The sequence below is a fragment of the Rhinichthys klamathensis genome, unplaced genomic scaffold (genome assembly GCF_029890125.1).
Source record: "Rhinichthys klamathensis goyatoka isolate OS25496 unplaced genomic scaffold, OSU_Roscu_1.1 h1tg000107l_1, whole genome shotgun sequence".
Classification (NCBI taxonomy): domain Eukaryota; kingdom Metazoa; phylum Chordata; class Actinopteri; order Cypriniformes; family Leuciscidae; genus Rhinichthys; species Rhinichthys klamathensis.
Window position 1 is genome coordinate 511,283 of NW_026606645.1, and position 13,597 is coordinate 524,879.

The following is a 13,597-nucleotide window of genomic DNA, read 5'->3' on the forward strand; positions in this document are numbered from 1 at the left end:
AATGTTTATCACATGACCTCCACTTATTGCCTGGAAAATGGCTTTATAGGGTCTCAGGATTCAAGCACACATTACCCACATTAGTAATTGCTTTATATGAAAATGTCTTGTTTCAATATTTCACTTTGCAAATGATCATAAAAAGCAGAAATTACTTAAAAAGTGCTGATTTTTAGAGCAAAGGTGCAAGTTTGTCCATATGCTCCAAATGTTAAAAGAGAAAACACTTAAGGATTGTCATGAAACATCTTGAGATGTAGCTAACATTAACAAACAGATTTATAAAACTCAATAGTTCACATTTAATTGAATTAAAATTACTGTACAAACTTGCACAAAAGCAATATCTTAATTTTTCTTCTGAAGTTATTAATTTAATCTAGGTTTTTTTCTGGTTTTATCTCGTATTAAGGATGTTTAGAAAATTATTCTGGGGGGAAAATAATGGTTGATAAAATTGTTTTTGGTCTTCAGGTTTATGCATGGAAATGCTAAAAGGTTCGCATCTGTCCTCTGTTGTTTCGGGCATCTCAATCACTTGATAATATCTGTCCGTTAATATGTATTCACTATCTGTTCACCTCTGTTGAATATCTATTGAACCTTTTAGCGAGCAAAGCGCCGGTGATCTGTTTTGTTTGTGACACAGTGGTGAAATCATATTTGAGGGCCGAAACTTTGTTTTTACGAGATGGATCTATTGCCGCAGGAAAATGTCAAGACCCGAAATGCAGAGAGACCATTACCATAAAATTAACATTTTAATTAAGCCAATCCATAAACTGCATCAAAATACTTCATATTAATAAATGCATTTCTATTTATTGCAATCTGCAGTGGACTTCAAACAAGTGGGCCTGTCCTGACCTGAAATGAAACTTCCCACATACCTCTATAGGGATCCATTATATCCATTACTTTTGGCCATCTTGGCTAAATTATGATCCATGCATATGAATTCCAGGCCAAAGGCTGTGTGATTTTTCAGAGGGCGAATCCCACTGGGAGAAGCGATGAGGCAAAGCGCTTGTTTGGGGCATGATTAGGCTATAACTTCCGAAGTTCTGCAAACAAAAACACAATCAATATTTAATGAGTATCTATAATGACATAGGGAGGAGCTCACAACTCCTTCTGACCTCGGTAAATACTGTAAGTTAACTTTTTTTTTTAAACTTTGAACCAGGCTGACATATACAGTAGACTTTCTTTAATAAAAGTTGTTTTTGGATGTTGTGGTCATATAGGTTACATGAAGCATAAGATCATTTCTTTTTGAATCTTAATAAGGTGCATTCTCGTGCCAAGAAGGAAAGGGATTTAATAGTTGAATTCACACCTTAATTAAACCATGTTTTAGGTGATCAACCTCTGTGGGGCCAGTTATAATTGTGTTTAATATATTCTCATTTTCAACTCAGGCAGCCCAGTAAATGCTGGCCTCTGCAATTATGACTGTTGGCGCCATACTGGCTAATGTTTCTTTAATCACAAAAAGTCAATAGGACTTTTTGTTTTATTTTTGGTCCTTTGGGAACAGTAAAAGATAGATTCACATTCACGTTGCCTCACTGAGTCGAGACACGTGCATGAACCATCGTGCCACCACTTCGACATCAAACCAAATCATGATATGATTTGATCTCCTTAAAAAAAAGGTTAATTGGATTTTTGCATCTCAGGAAACTAAACAGTGTTTTAAAGAAAATCCAAAGTTCTAATCTAGTCTAAAGTATCTATCCATCCATCTGTCTCTCCATCCATCCCTCTGTCTGTCTCTCCATCCATCCATCTACACTCACCGGCCACTTTATTAGGTACCCCATGCTAGTAACGGGTTGGACCCCCTTTTGCCTTCAGAACTGCCTCAATTCTTCGTGGCATAGATTCAACAAGGTGCTGGAAGCATTCCTCAGGGAGTTTGGTCCATATTGACATGATGGCATCACACAGTTGCCGCAGATTTGTCGGCTGCACATCCATGATGCGAAACTCCCGTTCCACCACATCCCAAAGATGCTCTATTGGGTTGAGATCTGGTGACTGTGGAGGCCATTTTAGTACAGTGAACTCATTGTCATGTTCAAGAAACCAATTTGAAATGATTAGAGCTTTGTGACATGGTGGAAGTAGCCATCAGAGGATGGGTACATGGTGGCCATAAAGGGATGGACATGGTCAGAAACTATGCTCAGGTAGGCCGTGGCATTTAAACGATGCCCAATTGGCACTAAGGGGCCTAAAGTGTGCCAGGAAAACATCCCCCACACCATTACACCACCACCACCACCAGCCTGCACAGTGGTAACAAGGCATGATGGTTCCATGTTCTCATTCTGTTTACGCCAAATTCTGACTCTAACATCTGAATGTCTCAACAGAAATCGAGACTCATCAGACCAGGCAACATTTTTCCAGTCTTCAACTGTTCAATTTTGGTGAGCTCTTGCAAATTGTAGCCTCTTTTTCCTATTTGTAGTGGAGATGAGTGGTACCCGGTGGAGTCTTCTGCTGTTGTAGCCCATCCGCCTCAAGGTTGTGCGTGTTGTGGCTTCACAAATGCTTTGCTGCATACCTCGGTTGTAACGAGTGGTTATTTCAGTCACTGTTGCCCTTCTATCAGCTCGAACCAGTCTGGCCATTCTCCTCTGACCTCTGGCATCAACAAGGCATTTCCGCCCACAGAACTGCCGCTCACTGGATGTTTTTTCTTTTTCGGACCATTCTCTGTAAACCCTAGAGATGGTTGTGCGTGAAAATCCCAGTAGATTAGCAGTTTCTGAAATACTCAGACCAGCCCTTCTGGCACCAACAATCATGCCACGTTCAAAGTCACTCAAATCAACTTTCTTCCCCATACTGATGCTCGGTTTGAACTGCAGGAGATTGTCTTGACCATGTCTACATGCCTAAATGCACTGAGTTGCCGCCATGTGATTGGCTGCTTAGAAATTAAGTGTTAACGAGCAGTTGGACAGGTGTACCTAATAAAGTGGCCGGTGAGTGTATATCTATCTGTCTATCTATCCAACCATTTATCCAGCCATCCGTCCACCTGTCCGTCAGTTTATCCACCCGTCCATCTATCCATCCATCCTTCTTTCTTTCTCTTTCTTTCTCTTTCTTTCTTTCTTTCTTTCTTTCTTTCTTTCTTTCTTTCTTTCTTTCTTTCTTTCTTTCTTTCTTTCCTTCTCTTTCTATCCATCAGTGTGTCCATCCATCTATCTATCTATCTATCTATCTATCTATCTATCTGTCCATCCATCAGTCTATCCATCCATCTAGCCACCTATCTACAATTCCTTCATCCATCCATCCGTCTCTCATTTGTCTGTCTATCCGTCTATCCATCCATCCATCTCTCGTTTGTATGTCTATCCTTCTATCCATCTATCTATCAATCCATCCATCCATCCATCTATCCTTCCGTCTATCTATTGTGAAATTGAAATTGAGGGGAATGTGTAAAACGTGTCACTCTGAATAAATGATTTATATATTAAGTTTCTTCTAGCTCACTTCTCTTATGGTGATGGCACCACTGATCCGAGCTGACTCTAATGCTGTTGAACGTGATTTTGAATATAGCTAGGTAAATGAATTATTCACTTCAGCTGAAAATTTCATGAGGAAGGTGATTATGTAAAGTGCTGTGGTCCTTATCTTTGCTTTTCTCATCTATGTTGTTTAGTAAAGTGAAAATGAACTCTACTCTTAATAGGATTTTTACTAAAGGTCGTAACTAAATGCAAACATCTACCTCTCTTCAGGAAATTTTTATAATGTTTGGGTAAAAAAAAAAAAAAAACTGAGAATGCATTAGGCCATCTTGGATTTCTGTCATTAAAATCTGGGAATTCATAGAAAGCTTACCACAATACATTAATAAGAAATATTTCAGATTCTCGGTCACAAATCAAATAACAAAAACTGTGACGCTGTCCAAGTACAGACCAACCCGATCTCATGAGATAACAGTATTTTACAAGGTGGTGATTTCGTATGAATTTATATTCTAGAAAAAAGAACGTCCAACCCTAAACTTAACCCTCATTGAAGAGGACGCAGATTATACAAAAACGTACAAATGACATACAAATCCATAAAGTTTAGCCACGAATTGAGCAAAATGTACAAAGGAGAACTACCAGGAGATTTAGATGGTCAGATGTTCTTGCTTCCTTTGAAGCACAAGATGCTCTTTGGATCATTCTCAAATTATGCTGGAGAACATAATAATCTAATAATTTTCCACAAACTTGTGGAGTTCATGCAGCTTAAGCATGTTAATGAAAGGGATAGTTCACCCAAAAATCATTGACTCCCCATCATGTCGTGACAAATCTGTGACATTCTTTCTTCAGGGGAACATAAAAGATCATTTCAAAATGTTTCAATACAATATAGTAAACTCTCTAGTCTAACATTCTTTAAAATATCTTCTTTCCTTTTATTTTTTGCTGCAGAAGCAAGTAAATTATACAGGTTTGGAATGACATGAGGGTGAATAAATGATGACAGAATGAACTACTCCTTTTAAGGGAAAAGCCGATGTATCAGAATTATGAATAACTGTATTTGATCTGAAGATAAATGTTAAAGGTTAAAGACTTTTGTCTAAAAAAAAATGCGAAAATCTAAAGCCTTTGATGAATGCATCAAATTCAAATGAAACGCATGACGAAGCTCTTTTGAAATAAAGCTGTGATCTACACTGCCTGTGACAACCTGTTCTCATTCACAGTCCATGCACTGTTTCTCTGCGCATGTGACTTTGTGTCTCACAATCCGAATGCTTCTGTTCCACAATGCACACATTGTTCATTCAGAAGGAATTGCATTACACTTTCAAGTTTGTGCTACTGGGCACTTTATGTGTGTGTGTATATATATGTGTGCACATGTCTGTCTGCTGTGTACCCGGGACAAAGGGCAGTTAGCATTTAGAAGAATTAAGGACTGTCAGCCGCTATCTGATGGTGTGGGGAAGTCCTTAAATCTCTGAGCCGGTGCGATCAGTCTCTGTCCAGCCGTCGAGCGAGAAAAAGATAGATGCATTCAATAATCGTGGTCTTGAGAAATCTGCAGGAAATGATTAAGAGTGATAAATAGGGGACAGGGTTTTTTTTCTCACATCCATTTGACATTTTTATGCCTTTGGTGCCACAGACAAGGACAGAGGAGAGAGAGTATAAGACAACCAGCTGCCATTGAGTCAGATGTCATTTTAGAAACAATAAAGGGAGATTGTTTGAAAGCACTTTCTAACCACACTTGAGCAGCAGTCAGCATAGAAAAAGTTTGAATCTCGTCTTGAAGAGGCCGTATTATGCCTTTTTTTAAAGTCTTGATTTTGTTTTTGAGGTCTACTAGAATAGGTTCAATGTTCAAACACATCATTTTTCATTGTTGCAGCACCTCACTTCCGAGTCTGTCAGTAACGCTCTGTTTAGTTTTGATTTCTTATGTATGATTTAGCAAAAATCTTAGTGAGGTCGTATGCATTCGTACAAATTAGCCACCTCGTAAAATTTGTATGAATTAGCCACCTCATAAAATTCGTACAAATTGCCGTGAGATCGGGTTGCTGTGTCATATACGGCTCTGAAACGAAAGTTGAGGATCCAAACGCAGTATTTTTTGAAAGGGTAATCAGTCAACAATCAGTCAAGTTACAAAACAGGAAAAGGTCATAAACACGGACAGACAATACAAAACACACAACAGGGAAGGCACAAGCAAACAGGATAATCCAAAAAAAACAGGCGATCACAGATGATCAAAACCAAGGAAACAGAAAACCAGAGAGAGCACTCATAATTGCAGTGTTCACACATACAAGACTTCGCAATGAATGACTGAGTAGACCAGGCTTATATAAGCAGAGGTAATGAGCTAATGAGACACAGCCGAATGCAATTACTCATGATGAGTCCATGCAGTGAGTTCTGGGAAATGTAGTCTTTGATGGAGTGGATGGAGATCCAGCTTGTGATCGTGACATCCTCCTTCTGAAAAGCGCAATGTACTTTGATTGGTCTGATTCCCGCGTTTGGGAAAAGTTTGGGAAAACTTACCATAACTACGAGCTTCAACCAGGGACGGACTGGGACTAAAAAACGGCCCTGGACTTTGACTAGGCCCGGCCCAAAGCAATCGGTGCGCGGAAACTCGACAACAACAACAATAACGCCTACCATGAGTGTCACTTTAACTGTGGCACATGATACTATACCATCCAAATTATAGCTAACAGCATATTATACAATCTATTCCATTCTGTCTTAAAATGAATTTATTACTTAATAATCTTAATTAGTTTATGCAGTAATTAATCTTAGCTACTGCGCAAATAATAACACCACATCTAAATGAAAATACACCATTACAAATGTAACTTCTGTATTCAAAATCTTCAAAGTTTGTAAGCATTAACTGTAACATTACCAACATTTTTAAAAGTAAAAGCACAACATATTTCTTAATATTAGCAACTGCATGTGGCATTTTACAGCTAAAATGTTGAAGTTTAGCTGTTTTAACTACTGTAATCATTAAAAATGTAGCAAGCTGAATATCACTTCCTAACATCATCCCTAGCAAGTAACTTGCAAAGTAATTTCTGATTAATTCGGTTCGGGAGTAGTAGAGATAAAAGCCCGCCCGCACTGACAATTGATTGGTTGGGTCCTTACATGCGCTTCGTGAGGGACACGCGCACACTAGCACACACGCGCACACACGCAATCTCTCGCTCCCTCTCTCTCTGCCGTGCACGCGCTACGCATGCGCGCTCTTGCTCGCTCTAGATTCCGGGAGATTTTAACTAATTTGCGGACATCAGGGAGCCGCTATCAATATGCGGGAGACTTGGGATGTGTGTGGCGGCTGGTGGGCCGGCCCGCCGGCCGTCCTGGAGTACCGGCCGTTCTGTGATTCTCCAGATCACACAGATGGCCAGTCCGCCCCTGGCTTCAACACACGCTATAATACAACTCAACTCAGGCCTCATCCACTTATTTTTGCATATGCCTTGGCTGGGAATTATTTAAATGAGGAATATTGTGACGTGTTGGTTCCAGGAAGAGAACTGAAGACTACTATGGAGGCGTTTCAGGGAGTTCAGAAACAGTGCGCATTGATATAGTGAATAACTCCCTTTGGGGTGACTTTGTGCTTTGTAACTTTTCAGACATTTTTTATGCTTAAACAGCAGCATTACACACCAAAGAAAGTTGAACATTTAAAAAAGGCATAGTACGTCCTCTTTAAAACTTACATGGGATGAGAATGTGTTGCTGTAAAGGCATACTATGCGTAAAAGTGTTTAGATGCAATTAATGCATTGACATTTTACATCGTAGTGTCTAACTTTCCATGGTTAGCTGATAAAAGGATGTAGTATGAAAACAAGGCATGTTTTCTATCCCTCTTATATTTCTTTTGCATTCATCTGAGAAACAAGAGGAAACTTGTTACTTGAATTTTCACAAGAACTTTGTAATAGGTGATAAATATTATTTTTCTTGTTGTCTCTAAGTTTATTTCAAAGCTTTTTTTCTCTCAAAGCTTTTTTTCTAGATCAAGCAGATCTAGTTACAATTCAGCATCATGAGATTTCTATACTTAAAAATAGCGCATAATCAATTATATATATTTAAAATCTCAGTGTCTGACTCTTTCTTGATTTTATGTTAGCAATAAAGCACTCACTGAGAATCTGTGCCGTTGTAGGATATCAAGTGTCACAGTCTCTAAGACTTCTCTTCACATTAATAGGAGTGTCAGGTGAGAGTTGCCTCATCACTTCAAGATCTCTTACCCTGACCTCCATGGCAAATGAGCCATACACTGAGGCAGAAGTCAATGCAGGACATGATCTATAGACAGACAAATCTCTGAACAGCAGTTTCTTTCTGTCTAGGTCACTTAGTCATCAGCAAATCAAAGTGGGTCATGACATCTAATATTAAATAAATAATTCAGAATAATTTACTCACCCTCATGTTGTTTCTTTCCTCTGTGGAATGCAAAAGTGAAGAACACCCTGGTCACGCTTTTTTAAATAATTAGGAGTGAATGAGAATTGGATCTGTAAAGCTCTGAAATTACAAAAATTATATATATATATATATATATATATATATATATATATATACATAAAAGTACCATAGGTTGTCCTTACCACTTGTCCAGTATTTTTCCAAGTCCTCTGAAAACAAATGATAGATCTGTGTAACAACCAGTCTAAAATGTAAGTCATTATTAAATGTCAATCTTGACATCTGTCCTATCTCTCCTTGGAGCTATACATATCTGATGCATTGACGAATCAATCTTTTTTGAGTCAGCTCTTCAATGAATCAGTTGATCCATAAATCACATTGAACCGGATCATGAGTGAAATTTGGATTTGTTCCTCACACAAGTCATCAGCCAACTACACCAGTAAAAAATTCTCCATTTTTGTTCTACTGAGCAAAGTAAGTCATAGAAAGTATGACAGAATGTGTATTTTTGGGTGAACCATTCCTTTAACTACCAGTTAGCTGATTACTAGAAAAAGACTTAATTGTAGTATTAAAACAAGGCATGATTTCTCTCTCTCTCTTAAATATCAGTTGCTGAGAAACAATACTAACTGGAAATCAAGTTTTGGGACTGTTACAGCACAAGAAGTTGTGGATTTTGGCTTCAGAGTTGAATCATTGAATCAAGGCACATGTTGACTAGAGCTCAGTTAACAAACCAAAAAAGGGCCACTTTTAAATGAAATACAATAGATGACACAGAGCAACTCAAGTGACTTTAATAGATTATTTATCATAAGAAACCGTACTCAAGGAGTCCCGAAATCCCATGTAACTGTACAGAACAGCTCTGCCTAATACAGTGTTTGTTTGAAATGTATGAAATCCCAGGCCATTTCTTTTTTATATAGGTCACTCGAGAGAACTGATAAATGGGATTGTCCAGACTAACTTCTTATCTGTTCGTTTATATGCCTCATTAAGCAGCACTCAGAGAGTTATTGATGTGCTTTGTCTAATTCATCATTTATGTTTGTCTTTAGTCTGACAATCTCTCTCCAATATCTTATCTCTGGCTGGAAACAACACTTTCCAGTGATCATCTTCCTCGGAAGTTTGAGTAAGGAGATAAACTTTTTTATTTATATATCATATCTACAACATTCAAGTGAACACCGGAGTACAATGCATTGGAGCATGTGTAGTATAACACAGAAAAAGATCCAGTGATTAAGTAAATATATAAACAATATTGGTATACATTTTCTTTTAAAAATCTAGCTTGAATTTTTATTAATATTAATTATTATGAAAATGTATTAGATCAGGATAGATCAGATTAAAAAAGATACATCAGATTTGTGGGAAAATATTAGGTTAGAGTTATTCTAATTGGATTTCAAACTACATCTTAAAGGTGTATAGATATCACTCGGTCTGCAAAAACTTGCCAATGGAATTTTAAGTAAATCGTATTTGTCTGCTATGTCAAGGCTCTGACAAGCAGGCAGAATACATGCTTTTCTATGTGAAGTTTTATCATCATGTGTTATAATGCTTATTATGCATTCCATGCTCTTTTGATTCAATTGTGCCTGGGAAAAATGACCTTTCGCCCACTAAGAGAGCTTCTTTATATCTAGGCAGAAAGATTGTGCCTTGCAATTAATTTTGATGAATACACTTTTGTGGAATAGTCAGCGTGAAGGCCAAATTTCCGGGCGCAAATGTTATCTTGAGTTTCAGGCCCATATTTCCTCCTTCTGTCACTGTTTATGTCTCTCTTCCTCTTTCTCTCTCCCTTATGAAAACTGCAAACATTGACCAAGCTGTTCCTTTATTCATTTAATTGATCTTCTGCCAATCCACACAAATGCGGTTGACAATTAGCTTATTAGCAAGACAAAAAAAATTAGAATTGTTGGATCACAGAGACCCAAGTTTGATGTCCCAATCCTTCTTTCTGACCCAGGGGTGTCCAAACATGGTCAGTGCCACTGTACTGCAGAGGTTAGCTCCAACTTGCCTCATCCTGCCTGGAAGTTTCTAGTATGCCTAGTAAGTAGGGTTGCAAAATTCTGGGAATTTTCAAAGATGGAAACTTTCCATGGGAATTAATGGGAATTTAAGGGAATTAACAGGAATTTATGGGAAAACATGGGAATAAAGTGGGAATTTTCAAAGTTGAGGGTTGGCTCTTCATAGGGAACTTAAATATAGTTGAGGAAAGTATATTTTAGCATAATCTTGACTAAAACAAACAGATGCCATTCAAATACACTTGAATATCCCTGCCATTCCTCAATCACATGCACATAGAACACTGCTTACTGCATGGCTATTGAGACCACACCCCCTACTGGCACTGTGCATGCCTCCATCACATGTACAGAAGACCAAAGCACAAGACTATTGAAGGCACACATTTGAGCCTGTGGACTAAACAAAGTGAAGTAAGTTTTGATGATATTATGGGGAAATATATTTATTAAATGTTTAAATTGCAAATATCACATACAAATGTATTCATCTAGTAGCAATGCTGATAAGTTAGATGCTAAATAAGCTAGCATAACTTTATTTACCACATAAGGCAGATGTTAGCTACCTCATGTGGCTGTTTTTCTCTGCCTCCTGCAATATGTTTTCAAGATCATTCCAGTTGTTTAGCTAGCCTTACTATTTATGTATCTGTTCATGCCATTGCATTAGTATTCTTACTAGGGTTGGGCTGATGGACGATATCATCGTCCATCGTGATGGCTGACAGACATCACGATGTTTAGCCGACAAATTTTCCGCCCCTTTGCAACCCTACTAGTAAGACCTTCTAAATCGCCCCAATACCCTTAAATAGGGCACTATTTGAGGGGACAGCGATTTGTAGGGGTGTCTGTCTGAAACCATAGTGTACGTTATCGAGTGCATTCATTCAATTCCACAATACACCGCAATAATGAGTGTACAACCAATGTACGATCAAAGGCTAGAGCGAGATAAGAGGTATATATACGGCAGACCTCTCTTCCATGATAGTTTTCCAGCATCCCTCCACCAACCCATCTCCTCACTTCTAACTATTCATATCCCAACCTGGGATGGGGGGGAGTACTCTGGGTTCGGGCCCTCCCCTCGGACAGCAAGCCAAATACACAGAACCTTTACTGCAAGTGTGAACTCGTGAAATGATAACGAGTTTATTTTATGCGTTTGCATATGCAATAGCCTAAACCCTTTACTTCCACTTGTAACGTCATAAAACATGTCTCCACGGATAGGTACAGTAATGATTTTCTTCAACAAAAAGAACATTAAAGATTGTGAAATTAAGGTGGTGACTTTGATGCATGTGGAGTAAGAAGCCGCTCTATAAAGAGGGCAGAAGATTCAGAGGTGTGGTGATGTGGTTCACAATTTTGTTCTGTTCCTTGACCTCAAGAACACCCCTTGAATGTACTTCAGAAACGGCAGGGAGGAGAGACAAAGCGATGGTAGAATAGCAGCGGTGACAAAGAGCAATCAGCAAGAAAAGTGACTACTTTAGCAATAGGGCTCATTTTATGCAAATCTCAAATTAACTTTATGATGATGCATGTAGGATGTAAATTATATACAATTAAGCTTTATAATTGACGAGCATTCCATTTCTTGCTTTATGTCTGATTGGGTGAAAAAAGTTCTCAAACTGAGGAACTATTAACTAAATGGGACAGCTTTAAATGCAGTGCGAAGATGCAATCAAAAGCAATATAGAACAACTGTAAAACTGCCACATGCGCACACTTTGGATTTGCAGTCAATTACAAAAGCAATGGTTAAAACAGGTTGACAAAACCTTTTGCCGAAATTCCTTGACGCATATGCAGCCTCAATACAATTCAACAGATATTATCACCCTGAAATAGAAGCACAGATGGGGCCAGCAGAACACACACTCCCCACTGTTTTTATGCAAACACTTATAGTTATAGCTTTGTGCCAACTAAATGAGCACTAAAGCACTGGGGCTGTTCATAGAAAAAGATATGTAGGTTTGGGATTTCATTATACGATTAAAACACATGAGCAGGGTTATGACTACATCATATAATTTTAAATTCAAATTATAACACATTTATAAAAGCCTATAAAAATTTAATCTTATTAATTATCATTTTAAAAACAAACCAAACTAATTAAATAAATAAATGTAATTAAATAAAAATAAATAATAAAAAAGAAGATAGATTAGGGCCACAAACAAAGCCTACGTCTACATTAATCCAATTAACACTAATGTTTTCCAAAGGTATTTCATCCTCACTGAAACACCAGAAAACACTCAATTCACCATACTGCGCATGCGTAAAACCTCATAAAAGCTCACTGAGATGATATAGACAAAACAGACATCATCAAGGTCACACACAATTCTTCTGGCAGGATCATTTTATTTAGCAAAAAATCTCACCATTCACTGATGCCTACAGGTCGCACTCACTCACCATTATATGTTTGGTCTAAAACGCGACTGCTCTCATGTTTTGCCGCTGGACAGCAATTTTGAGTAAATGTTCTGTCATCTTTGCAGGACTGTAATATGAAGAGTGTACAAAGTAACATGTCTTTAGCAACAGTGTGAACGTGAATAGCACATAACAGGCACAATACCGGTATAAACATACAGTAGATATCTATCGGTTCATTATGTGTCACGTGACTAATGCGTCATCGTTTACAAATACCTCAGTTTTCACAGTCCACACTACAATGCGAAAACACGTTTTGCGACGTTTCAGTGTGGATGAGAACATTTTGGAATACGCTTGAAAACCCTAGTGTGGACAGAGAGCGTTTTGAAACAAAAACACCGTTTTCAAATTTATCCCCTTGGGAAAGCGTTTTCAAACAGCTGTTTTCGCAGGACAAAAACGCCGCCTCAGTGTGGATAAAAGGCCAAAACAGAGAGAAAAAGAAGCGTTTTCAAACAAAAATGCCAAAGAAGGTATCACCTCATCTTAGAGAAGCTTAGAAAAGTGGTGAATCATGATATTTTTTCTGATATCAGCTGACGTCTTGGAAATCAAGCAAGAGATTCTAGATGTAGGCTATTGCTCACAAACTCATCCATGATATCGGAGATCAATGAAACAGCATTTATGACACACTGAAACATTGTCTGGTTCCGCAGCCTGCCACATACTCTTCCTTAATGGACAAGAATGTCAAGGGCTGATATTTTCTGACAGTGAACTGAAACAGGTAGTGAAAATTATTCCTCTGCTTAACCCCTTTATGACAATTACACCCCTCTCGAGCACTGAAACAACCTCCTCTGTCTTAATGATCCTCCCTCTGGAGAAAATGATTGTCGTACTATGAAACCAAGAGATGAGGACAGTCCAACCATAAAGTCTGCCAAGACAGCCATCACTCAGGCCCTGTAAAACAGATATACAGAGTCTAACCTTCAGGACCATCTCCTCAGAGCCTCATCCATTGATCCAAGGTTTAAGGGCATGTACACACTACAATTTATGCTGCGTCAGTGAATACTGCAAGTACAACAATTTCAAAGGTGATGGTGC

The 13,597-nt window shown here is 38.3% G+C and overlaps 1 protein-coding gene across 1 annotated transcript in view; it reads left to right on the forward strand.

The window, feature by feature from the left end:
* Positions 1-13,434: 13,434 nt before the first annotated feature.
* The window catches only part of caly (calcyon neuron-specific vesicular protein), a 159,714-nt gene continuing 159,551 nt past the window's right edge, over positions 13,435-13,597 (forward strand). The window contains exon 1 of the mRNA XM_056253545.1: positions 13,435-13,439. The gene's annotated coding sequence lies outside the window, so the exon portion shown is untranslated. The remainder of the gene's footprint in view (positions 13,440-13,597) is intronic.